This window comes from Manis javanica, chromosome 11, assembly GCF_040802235.1.
Source record: "Manis javanica isolate MJ-LG chromosome 11, MJ_LKY, whole genome shotgun sequence".
NCBI lineage: Eukaryota > Metazoa > Chordata > Mammalia > Pholidota > Manidae > Manis > Manis javanica.
Window position 1 is genome coordinate 34,311,264 of NC_133166.1, and position 12,862 is coordinate 34,324,125.

The window sequence follows — 12,862 nt, forward strand, 5'->3', positions numbered from 1 at the left end:
AAGAGCTTTAACATAATCTCCATTTTCTAATTGTGTTGCTCCCTTGACCCTAACAAGGGCCATGTGAAATTACTGTTGTTGTTTTACCATTTTTATTTTAGAGATAAGGTAACTAAGGCTCAGTCAGCTTAAAAGATTTGCTGGAGAGACTTAGCTGCAAATAGTATGTATTAGTCAGCTCAGACTGCCTAATTAATAATAAAATTCCAAAGACTGGATGGTGTAGGGATCAAAGTTGTTTTTCCTATTATCCTCTTAGATGCTTGGATTGGGCCCTGCCAAGGGCACTGACAAAAGACAGATTAACAAGATTAAAAGAGAAGTTTATGGGCACTGTGTGCTCAGAGATGAGTAACTCAAAGGCTTGGCTGGAATTTGAGCCTATATAGCACCTTCGCAAAGAAACAGTACATTTTCAGAGAAGTAACGAGACAGGAAAAGACCCTGAAGTGTGTAGGCCCAGCAAACTAACCGGACATAAAGGCTGGTCAGTAAAGTTTGTCATGTGTGTTCCTCTGGCGCCATCTCCAGGCTGACAAGGCTCTAAAGTTGTCTGCTGTGATTAACTTACCCTTTTTGGTAGATAGGGGAGAAAATTTGTCCTATTTTTAGACAAATAGGAAAAGGCAAAAAACTTTTCTTCTATCTGCTTCTGCTCAGGTGCCCTCAACTCAAAATAATCCTTATGCCAAAGTGATGTATGCCAAGCTCTGGGCCTACACACTCAGAATCTGCCACCCTACAGGGGCTTAAACAACAGAAATTTGTTCTCACAGTTCTGGAGGCCGGAAGTCCCAAAGCAAGGTACCATCAGTGTCTGGTGAGGCCCCTCTTCCTGGCTTATATGGCTGCCTTCTTGTTAATTCTTCACCCGGCCTTTCTTTTATGTACACATGGGGAAAGAAAAACATCTCTGGTGTCTCTTCCTCTTTTATAATCTCACCAATACTATTAAGTTAGGGTCCCTTCTGTATGGCCTCATTGAACCTTAGTTACCTCCCTAAAGGTCCTGTCTGCAAAGAGAGTCACATCAGGGTTAGGGCTTCAACATATCCGTTTTGCGGGGACATAATTCCATCCATAATAGGGTGGCACTGGGATTTATGCTTCTCGCTTCTGACACCCAAATCCCTCTATTTTGGTCCCATCACATGACCCCTCCACCTGCCAGCATCTGTCCCCTGATCCCAAGCCAGACCACTGGCAGAGAGCCTAGAGTATGCAGGCCACCAGCTTATGCTGGGGTGACCGCTAGAGCTGGGAGCACGGTAGGCACCGTCTGCATGAGGGAGTGGAAGTGCAGTGGGAGAGGCAAGGTTTTCCTCCCTACGGCCATTGCCTTACTTCAGGCATTCATTATCTCTTTCCTTGACTACTGTAAGAGTCCTATCTCTGCCTCTAGCCTTGTTCCATTCTATTCCATCCCCCAACAGACAACAGAATCCTTTTCCTAAAATGCAAGTTTAATCATCTTTTTACCCCGCCTAAAACTATTCAGTGCTTCTCAACATCTAGGTAAAGTCTAATTCATTAACTGTGCATTTAAGAGCCTTCATGACCTTGGCCAGGACCACATGTCCTCCAACTTCATCTCCTGCACTTCTTATATTGAACATTCCAGCCACACAAAACTCCCTTACGTGCTCTCCAGCACACCTTTGAGAAAATACCTGTTCCTGTTTCAAAACCCAACTGAAATGACATTTCTTCTTGGAATCTTCCCCAGAAATCCACCCTAAAAAAAATAACCTACTCATTCTTTTGTTTCTGAAGTCAGTATAATTTGATTATAAAAGCAGTTAGCTTCTATTGGAGCAGTCTCAGTTTCTATGCCGTGTGGGCCTCATGTAGAACAGGGGCTCAGCAGACACTTGCTGAGCAAAGAAGTGGTTGTGGTGGCAGGTTCCTCACTCAGGTGGGTCTCTTCAACTTCTTTATCCCTCAACAATCAAGAAAGTCAGCTTATTCCTATGAAGACCTCCACCCTGGCTGTTCTCCATCTCTAAAGGCTAATGGGCAATCTCAAGGAACAAAACTGACCCTCATGGATATTCTGCAGGAATAGAAAATATCACCGGGAAACTGGGATTTCTCTTTGTACTTCATAAGCATCACTTCATCTCCTCCATTTGGAATAACTCCTTTTATGCCTTATATGGCAGCTCAACCCCATATAGCTTTTAGAGCTCTGGGAGTCTCTAAGACTCACAGGTATTCAGTCCTCCAGGCTTCCCTGCAGGAGGCCAAGGCCCCTGGAAGGTCCAGGTTTGACCTGGAAAGCCGAACACCAAGCCCTGGCAAAATCCCGTAAGTCAGAGTCCAGACTTGGCTCATAGCTTACCACCTGCAGCCATCTGTCTCTTGAACTAATTCGTTGGCCAACTGTTACAGCTTTTTTCCCCAGTGACCAACTGTTTAACTCAGTGGTCTATCACTTCCTTCCCTAGTTGAGATATGGGGAATCTACTGTAGATGCTGTCCCTGCCTGGCTCAGATTCTACCCTTCAATCCCTCTCCTTCCTTTTTCTCCTGGAGCAAAGCCACCTTCAGTGCTGACCCTGGGAGAGAAAGAACTCAGTGTACCCTAAAAACTCAGCTGCTTATTGTAGAAGGGAAGGATTGCAGTCTGTAACAAAGTCACCTTTACTCATACACACATATCATCCTGAAGATTATTAAAACAGTTCTTCATTTTAGCATCAAGAGATTGCTCCAGCCTATACTGAATCCACAGGGTGGTGAAGGCTCACGCATGGCATCTCCACCCTAACTTGCCCTATTCACTTCTATTGTTGGCATGATGCCTTTATAGGACTCTCAGAGTGCTCCATATGGTCATTCAGTAACATTACCAAACCTTCTTCCTTATTCTCTTTTATACAGTCCACTCTACATTTTATATCTTGATTTTGTGCCACTTATCACACTCTAAAAATCTTCCATGTTTGGGTACCTGATCTTCACAATTGTTATAACAATCTTTCATCAAGTGAATATAAATACATTTTATTTACTAATTATATGATGTGATCTTTCACTCTTGTATATAACTTCAATAAATGTCTTCACAAAATACAGGTTTTTATAAGTTCTTTTGGCATACTTCCTTGGGATTAATTTTCACTAATGGAGCCAGGAGGCTGAAGCAGATGAATTTCACTTTGACTCTCTCAAACCATTGTTACCCTGCTTCATATACATGGAACCAACTGTGCATAGCTGCCTATGTTAGAGCAAGATCACCCGCATTAAGGGCTCTGACTTCCTGTTTATCTTCACTAATTAAATATGTATAAAATATTATTTTAAGTTCCATCTCAATTTCTATTTAAGTCATGGCCACTACGTTCAAAGTACATCTTCTCATTAAGGTGAACTCATGATTTCTTAAGCACTGCTATCTAAACTGCTATTCCCAGGTTCTTCCAAATCCTACCATTTCAGCTTTGGCTGGAGACCCCTTTGGCCTCTGGGAATGTGACATCCTGCAACTGGCTCGTGGGGGTCCTTTCCTGGCTCCCCCTCTCCTCTTTCCTTGCCTTGCCTACACAGGTGTCTACACAGGTTGGCATCTCTCCAGAGTGTTCATCAGCCCTGCCATGTGAGTTATGTCTAATTCTGCATTTCCTTCCCTAGAAACATGTTTTGGCTTTTTGTTCCAAATGCTCAGTATTACTGTTCTAGTCCAACAATGCTGTTGGAGCCCAAAATGGTTTGGAAAATTTTATTTGGAAATTGTTTCAAAGCCATTGGCACGTTCTTTTGAATATCCTTATTGGTGGCAAAACTTGGTGTTTAGAAGGTAGATCTGTTGGTTGGTTTGTTTGGAAAGGAAACTGGTATCCTTCATATGCTTTCCCTATCAGACAGGATCCTGTCAGAAGCCAGAAACCACACCGTTATTTCAGCAGAGAGAATTTAACAGAGAAAGAACTGTTTCCCAGACAGAAGAGAACCAGAGACAGGCAAAAATGATATAATGAGGGATCACAAAGGTTGTAGCTTCAGGAAGCAGCTGCCTCTTCTAGAAGACATGCTGGGATTGCTGAAACTTAGAAGCTTCTAGAAGGGGTCGTCTAGGGAGGAGGTGTGTTCAGATGGAACTGGTGCTGGAGCTTGGGGCCTGGAGAAGAGGCTAGTAGGAGCTGGGATTATGTCACTAAGGAGGAAGTGCCAGCAGCTGGTTCTGTGTTTTTGAGAGCGCACAACGTGGTTGGTGCTAAGTGTGTAGAACTGTTACTGACTAGATCCACCTGGCACTGCTGGAAGCAGCGGCTCCTGCAGGGTGAAGGCATGTTGCTGGGGCAACACTGATAGGAGTAGGGAGCATACACAGGAGATAGTCTCCATCCCTGCCTCCAACCCTCCAGCTCCCTGTGGCATCCCTGAGAGGCAGAGCCCACCAGGAGCCAGCTGGCAAAGGAAAGCTGTTTGCAGAAGCTCAGCCCCAGCAACTGAGTAGAGTGTGGAGGAGGGGAAAATGGGAGCCAAGAACCAACGGCTTCACAGCCAGCAACCCCCCAGGTACCAGGCGCTCTGTAAGCATTTTCAAATATGAGCTCTCCTTTAGTTCTTGTACACCTGTGTGACTGAGGCCCTCTTGCCCTGTTTTATGGAGGAGGAAGTGAAGGGCCAGGGAGAGTAGGTAATAATTATGGCACTAGAATGGCACACATCTTTCTGTTCACTGCTTGTTCCACTGAAAGTGCTGAAGTTGAGCTCACTTTGGGATGACAAGGGGGCTATTATGAGTGAAAATGAGAGGAGAGAAAGGAAAGAGCCAGGCAGATAGCATAAGGCCATGCCCAAGTAATATGATTCTTCCTTGTGCTCCACGCCCTGCATCTTTAGAAAATTCTATCTGATTCACGACATGTTTGAAGTGGATTTCTTGTGGAAACGTGAAGGGTCTGAACTTTGCACTGGGACAGACTTGGAAAGGAACAAGGACGGCATCTGTAGATGCAGCACAGGAGTGAGCTGAAATCTTACTGGTGGCAGAAATCTTGGGAACTTTTATGACTTCACTAGACTGTGTACTTGGTCTGTCTCTTAAGACTTGAGAGGCTCTGACATTTAAATTATACCCATTTTACAGATGGAGAATTTGAAAGTGAGAGAAGTTAGGTAACATGACAAGATCACAAAGCTATTAAATTGTGAAACTTGGATTTGGACTCAGTTCTGATTCCCCCAAATGGTTTGTCTCCCAAATGAAATGGACAGGAGAAGCTACAATAGTACTATTACCTACCATTTATTCAATGCTGATTACATTTTTGGAAATATGCTAAGTGCTTATTTTGTTTAATCCTCATAATTTTATGAGTTAGATACTATTACACCTGTTTTACAGATAAAAAAACCGAGGCTGCCAGGCTTAACAACATTCCCTGGTCCTAGCCACCAACAAGCGGAGCTGGAATCCCCATCTGGGTCCAATAGACCCCAAATATTGTTTACTCAACCAGTGCTTCTCGAACTCTAACGTGCCTGAGAACCACTCAGGAATCCTGTTAAATGCAGATTCCCATTCAGTAGATACAGGGTGGGATCTGAGGTGCTGTATGTCTCATAAGCTTCCTAGTAATACTGATATTACGGGTCCATGAACTTCTTTTTGAATGACAGGCTCCTAACGATGGCATCACACTGCCTCCCTGTCCAGCCAAACCCACCCATGTGTTTTCCCATTAGCTCATCATCAAGACCCCAGAAGGCCTCTTGGTCCAGTTCAGTTGTGATATGATACCCAGAGCTCATCCTTCTTGCTCTTTCCTTCCTCAAAAATTTTTCGTAGTAAAGTAACTAACCAAACAAATCCATCATATGGCAGATCATTAAGGAACACATGATTTTTGCCCCCACATGACTCAATTCAATCAACGAAGCTGTCATTAAAATCCATGACTATGTCAAGAAAATTAGTTTCAGGTGTTGGATTGTTTTGGTTCTAGAATAATCTCTATATTTTAATGAGGGGTATTTGAAATATCATCACTCTTCTCCCCATCAGGGGCTTACAGCTCAGGGTCTGGAAGAAGTCTGAATTATTGGGGGTCAGCAGGATGTTTACAGGAAGCAATTAACAACAGCTCATTATTGTCTCTTTCTGTTGCCCTGAGATCTGCTTATTGAGGATGCTTTCAGTGAGCACCAAAGCGTTTCTTTGGGGATAGAGAAGCAAATGGAGCTTATGAAAAGTGCTGACAACTTCATAAAGAGACCCAAAGACTGCTAACCATCTCTCGCTGATACTGTCTGCCAATAAAATGGAGAGCTCAAAGGAAGATTCATTTTCCCTTTCTAACATAGAACATTTATTTTGCAAATAATGGATTAAAAAAACATTTTATTCCAAGAGGTAGATGGGCAGTGGGGGGCGGGGGGAGGAGATTAATAATTTTAAATAATAGCTGACATGTTTTCCCATTGCCATCCCTCCAATTTTTATTTCCTAATTTATCTTAAACTAGACCTGAGCATTCTCAGCTCTCACCATTGCAATGAGAATATAAATAAATAATTTTTTTTGTTTTTGTTTTGGAGCTTTAAGATGAGTCTGAACTTCAACAATATGTTTGGAAAAATAATTATAGAGTAAGTTACCTCCCCTCCACACAGGGGAGCTAAAAGTGGGTGGAAGCATTAAGGAAGAAACTTGGGAAAGAAACAAAGTTCATTTCTGGCAGGGGTGTCTGAGAAGGGGGCTAAGGGGCTTATTTTGTTTCCATCCATGAGTTGACACCCTAGGGTAAGGGAGGGAAACAATAGAAATTGAAATAATAGTCCTGCTTGGCATTCAGTGTGTTCCTGCCTATAAGAAGGTTCTGGGGACTTCTGTATCTTTTCAAGCATCTTTTTTATATCTTTCTATTTTCCATGTTTTGTGTTTCAGTAGTTCAGTCATTTTCATTATTGAATGACATTCTTTTGTATGAATATGCATAGTAATGTTTCTCCTTTCATGTTGATGGACCTTGGGTTATTTCCAGGTTTTGTTATGAATGGTGCTGATATGAACAGTCATGTACAGCTCTTTTTAAAATAAAGTTTTATTTTGTAGTAGTTTTAAATTTACAGAGAAGCTGTTTAGGTAATAAAGTTCCTATATATCACCACATCCAATTTCCTCAATTATTAACATCTTATATCATGCATTTCTCACATTTAAGGAACCAATATTAACACATTATTATCAACTAAAGATCATAACTTCATTCAGATTTCCTTCATTTTTTACCTAGTGTCCTTTTTCTGTTACAGCATCACATCCGGGATACCATATACATTAAGTCGTAATGTGTCCTAGGCTCCTCCTGGCTGTGACAGTTTCTCAGACTTAACCTTGTTTTTTATGACTTTGACAATTTTGAGAAGTACTGATTAGATATTTTATGAAACGTACCTTACCTGGAATGTGTCTGATGTTTTTCTCTTGATCAGACTAGGGTTATGGGTTTCAGAGAGGAAGATCCCAGACATAAAGTGCTGTTCTCATCATGTCATATCAAATGTACGTATCACCAATATTTGGTAGGGATTTTTCAATAATTTTTCTGCATATTTTGAGATCCTTGTAGTTTTTCCCATACACTTTATTGATGTGGTGGATTGCATTAATTGATTTTCAGATGTTGAATCAACCTTACATTCCTTGGATAAACTCCACTGAGTAATAATATATTATCCTTTTTATATATTCCTAGATATAACTTGCTAGTATTTGAGGATTTTGTGTCTATGTTTATGAGTTATATTGTTATTTTATTTTTTAGAATATCTTTGGTTTTTGTTATTAGAACAATGCTGTCCTCATAAAATGAGCTGAGAGGTGTTCTGTTTTCTGAAAGAAATTGTATAAGATTGGTATCATATCTTCCTTAAATGTCTGATAGGATTAACCAGTGAAGCATCTGGCTTGGAATTTTATTTGTTAAGTTTTTAACTACAAGCTCTATTTCCTTAGTAGATATATGGCCATTTGGGTTTTTAACTTCTTCTTGAGTTGGTTTTAGTATGTTCTGTTTTGCAAGCAATTTGTCCATTTCATCTAAGGTATCAAATTTTTTGGCATAAATGTGGTCATAATATTTCCTTGTTATATTTTGAATGTAAATAGGAGCTCTACTGATATCTCCAGTTTCATATTTTATATTGGCAATTTGAATTCTCTTTATTTCCTATCAGAGATTTATCAACTTTAATGATAAATCAAAGAATTAGCTTTTGGCTTTGTTAATTTTTCCTAATGTTCATCTATTTTCCATTTTACTTACTTCTGCTTTAATCTTTATTATTTCCTTCCTACCTCTTCCCTTGGGTTTACCTTTCCCCCACCACCTAGCTTCTTTAGGTGAAGATACTGAATTTTTTATTTCAAGCTTTTTTTCTTTTCTATTTCAGTCATTAAAGCTACAAATTTCACTCTAAGCACTTTTTTTGCTGCATCTTACATGTTCAAATATGTTGCATTTTAATTATCATTCAAACATTTCCCCAGTTCCTCTTGTGACTCTTCTTTGACACATGGATTATTTATACATTTATTATTTAATTTCTAAATATTTGGAGAGATTTTATAGACAATTTATTGTTACTGATTTGTATTTGGTTTTTTGCCTGTTGCAGCCAGAGTCCATACTTGATAAGATTCCAATCTCTTAAAATTCATTGCAAATTATTTTCTGTTCTTGCCATTTCTCCTATAAAAGTGGTAAAATATATTTTCCTGCCCTTTTAAGTTGACTATACGACTTGCTTCAGACAATACAATGAGGTGGAAGGGATGGCAATCTAGCACAAAGCCTAGGCACAATAGGCCCTGTGTATTTCCAGTTGCCTTGGGGAGGTTTTGCCATCCCCATCAGAAGGCCATACCAGGCTAGCCTGCAGGCTCTGGAGGAAGATGCGAGGCACAATGAGTAAAGCCTAGCCTTAATCCGTCTAGTCCTGTCAACCTTTAGATCTATGATCAAAAATAAGTAACTGCTGCTGTTTTAAGCCCCCGAGAGTTTTGAATGATTTGTTATATGACAAGAATTAATTGATACAGCCACTTTCCATGACAGGGCATTGAATGGATACTCAAGGCTTAGCCAGCTGGTCTGTATCCATTCCAGTAGGCTTCCCTGCTCTCTTGGGCTGAAGCACTTCAGGCCTTTGTTCCCTCCCTTCCAGCTCTTCTCATTTCTTTTCTTCCCTTGGAACAATGACAATAAACATCAATTAGGGCATCAGCCTGAGAAGCGTACTTATGGATTTGTCCTGACACAATCCCTCTTGAAATAGCTCAGGCATGCTGGGTGCACATCAGGCCAGAAACTGCACAGTGCTGGGGGAAGGGCAGCATAACTGGGGTGTTGAGACTGAACCTGACCAGTCTGTTTTCTTCAGGGACTGCCCATGGCCATATGGAGTAGAGTGCCTCCACTACTAGGCAGCACCTTTGTATTGACTGCCAACATTCACCTATACTTCTGGACTCTACTAACTTCAGCGTGTCATTCCCTTCCTATGTTGAAACATGACTACCTTCAGTCGGCTAAGAATGAGGTTTCTGGGACTGGCTCTACATTCTGTCAGTCTCCCTTTCTTTTTTCTGGAATCTCCAATTTGGTAGGGAGGAAGGGGGACAGCAGCTCCTTTTAGTTTTCCATCTTGCCTGGGACTGGAAGCTCCAAATTTTCCTGTATTTATGCTGATGTTATATGTTTGTGTATGTGCAATGTATAAGTATTTGTGTGCATATGCATGCACAAGTACATATGCACATTCTCTATTTCTATCTCTTGTTAGATAGCTAGATAGATTCATACATGCATATGTATGTATGTATACACACAGGTATATATATACATATATGCCATGGATATATGTTGCACTAATATTTATAAATTCTATATTTATTAGTCTGCTCTTGCTTTTCCTCCTGTGCCAAATCTGGAGGAAGCAGCCTGGTTCACTCTTAATTTTGTGGGGCCTGAAGCAAGAGTAAAAAGAAAGGCTTATTTACCATATGACTGAGTACTTAAATTTATAAATCAAGCTAATCAACTGTTAAATAAATGTGTCCTATCCTCCTATCCTGACAATTATATTTTCATAATAACCTGGAAGGCCAGATTCAAACCTAGAACTCTTGTATCTCTCAGAGCTCTATATCAGAAGTGGTGCTATGGGAAAAGATAGTCCTGGGTGAATGGCCTGCTCCCCTTATCTTTCTGCCCCAACTGGTATACACAGTAGCTTCTGCATTCATGCACCATTTATATCCCTTGCAAAGAGTCTTGGCCACACTTTGGATGTAGGCATGGATATTCTAATAGCACAGTCCACCCTTGGGAGAATGGAGAGGTGAGGAAGCCTGTGCAGCCCAGTTAAGTAGCTTCAGGGACATTTGGGCAGGGAACTCCAGGGTCTGGGACACCCATATTGTCATTTACGTGCAAGGGGTGGACACAAGACTTCAAGTAGGTACATCTCATTGACCGACCAAGCATTTAAGCCTATGGAGAACATAGTCAGCAGAAGAATACACATACACATTGCTAACAAAACTATAATACTAACAGTATTTAATTGAGGTATAAATCATCCTTGATCATGTGTATTACTCTTTTAATACACCAGCTGCAAATGTTCTTTTCAAATTTTTTGTATAGATATTTATAAGTAAGATTGGCTTATTTTCCTTTGGATACTTTATTAAGCTTTGGTTTAAACTTATGCTTGACCTGTAAAATTATTTGGGAAACTTTCCACTTATATATTCTGGAACATTTTGAATAATTTAGGTAGGATTATATGTTCCTTGATGGTTAAGCTAGTTAGATCATGCCTAAAATAACCAGGATCTAATATTCATTGTTATTTTTACTTTTTAATGTGGTAGATTTATGAAAAATCTCTCTAGTGTATTGTTTTCTTAACGTGTTCAGATAGTACAGTTTTCCTTGAATCAATTTTGGTAATTTATATTGTGCTGGAAAAATCATACATTTCATCTACATTTGAAAATACATTGGCAACATCTTACATGATATTTTATAATTATATTTACTATTTTTTATGACTATGGTTTTATCTATTTGTCCTGCATTTTTTCATTGTCAAACTTGCTAGAATCTTGAAATTATCATTTTTTCTGGCATTTTTTTTTGTGATTCATTTCTCTCCACATTTTCTCTTTATTGATTCCCTCATATTTCTTTTCATTTATTTTGTTGTTCTAATTTTTTTAATTGAATGCCAAGCTTATTTATGTTAAAATTTTCAAATGCAGATATCAAGGAAAGAGCAGGTGCAGGGACTGTAAATAGAAAATGAAGTCAAGGATCAGAAGGAGGACAGGACACGAGGTAGAGGGGAGAGACTGGGAACCACATGAGGAAGGACTGGGAGGCTTATGAAAGCAGCACAGAAGGTGTGAGGCCTGTTGTCAGGGTGACACATTATAAAGCATTGCCATCAGGACACCCTGCCTCCACAGGACCTCCATCCAACTCCTGTCTCCATTTTGGCCTTGAGCACATCATGAGGAGCTTGCCAAGTACCCAACAGAAATCCAGAGTCACAATGTCTACTGCAGTTTTGATCCAAAAATTTTAGTTTCATAGCCCAATAAAATAAGAAGAAAATTCAATGGGGACAAACATAAGGTTGCCAATTTTTATTTTGTCAAGGAAGGAGATTAAACATACACCTACAACCATTTATTAGCATAGTGATCACACCGGATTTAGGATATTTTAAATACAAAAGAAAGTAGGTCAAAATAAAAAGTTTAATAATACAGAATAACAGTTTTATTCAATTTGCAATGTGGTTTGCAGAATTTCAGCCCTAACATCACAAAGCAGAGTCTAGAAAGGTGGGTTTGAAGCTGAGTAATAATTTAGTAACCAGCTTGCTTGCTAGGCATGGGAGAAACATGGTGAGCCACACTTACTTTAGGTTTAGGCAAATGTTGTACTCTATAAGTAAGCATGAAATGGAGCTTGAAAGCCTATCACAGTGACTGTAACTCAGCTTTGCTTTTTAACAATCCTTAAAAACAATGATGAACCAATAGCCCTAAGTACCTAGCAGTAGCAAATGTCAATTCACTCAGGAAGGAGATATGATTATGTATGTCACAAATCATTACCACAAGCAATATTGTAAGGACAGCATCCTGGGATGGATAAAAACTAGTCAGAAATAGAAGAAGACCAAACAATAAGAATGACAACCATCAAAGGCAGAACAAATAGGTCTTCATGTATTGAAATAATCAGATATAGACTTTAAAATAATGAATATAGTATTCAGGGAGATAAAATACAATGTCTAGAATTTTAGCAGAGAACTGGAAACTACTTTTAAAAAAGAACCAAATATATATCCTAGATATCAAACCAATATTAATGACTCAATGAATGGGTTAACAACCAATGAGAGAATTACTACATTTGAAAATAGGTTGAAAAGAAGCACCCAGACTGAATTGCAGAGGCAGAAGTAGGAAGAGCACAGAGTAGATGTAAGAGGGAAAGTGGTATAGGAATATCTTATGTAGTCCTAATACTTGTATTATTAACATTCCAGTAAGCAGAGGAGGGAGGGAAGGAGGGAGAGAGAGGAAGATACGGAGAGAATGGGGAAGAAGCAATATTTGAAGAGATAGTAGTTGTGAATTTCCAAAACAGATAAGAGATATGAATCCAGTGTTTTAAGATTCCCTAGGAATACCTTGCAGGATAAATAAGAAGAATTCCATATTTAAGTACATCAAAAAAAAAAGATGCTGAAAACCAAAGGCAAGGAAATAATCTTAAAATCAGAAACAGAACAAAGACATTATCTGGAGGGACACAACTAT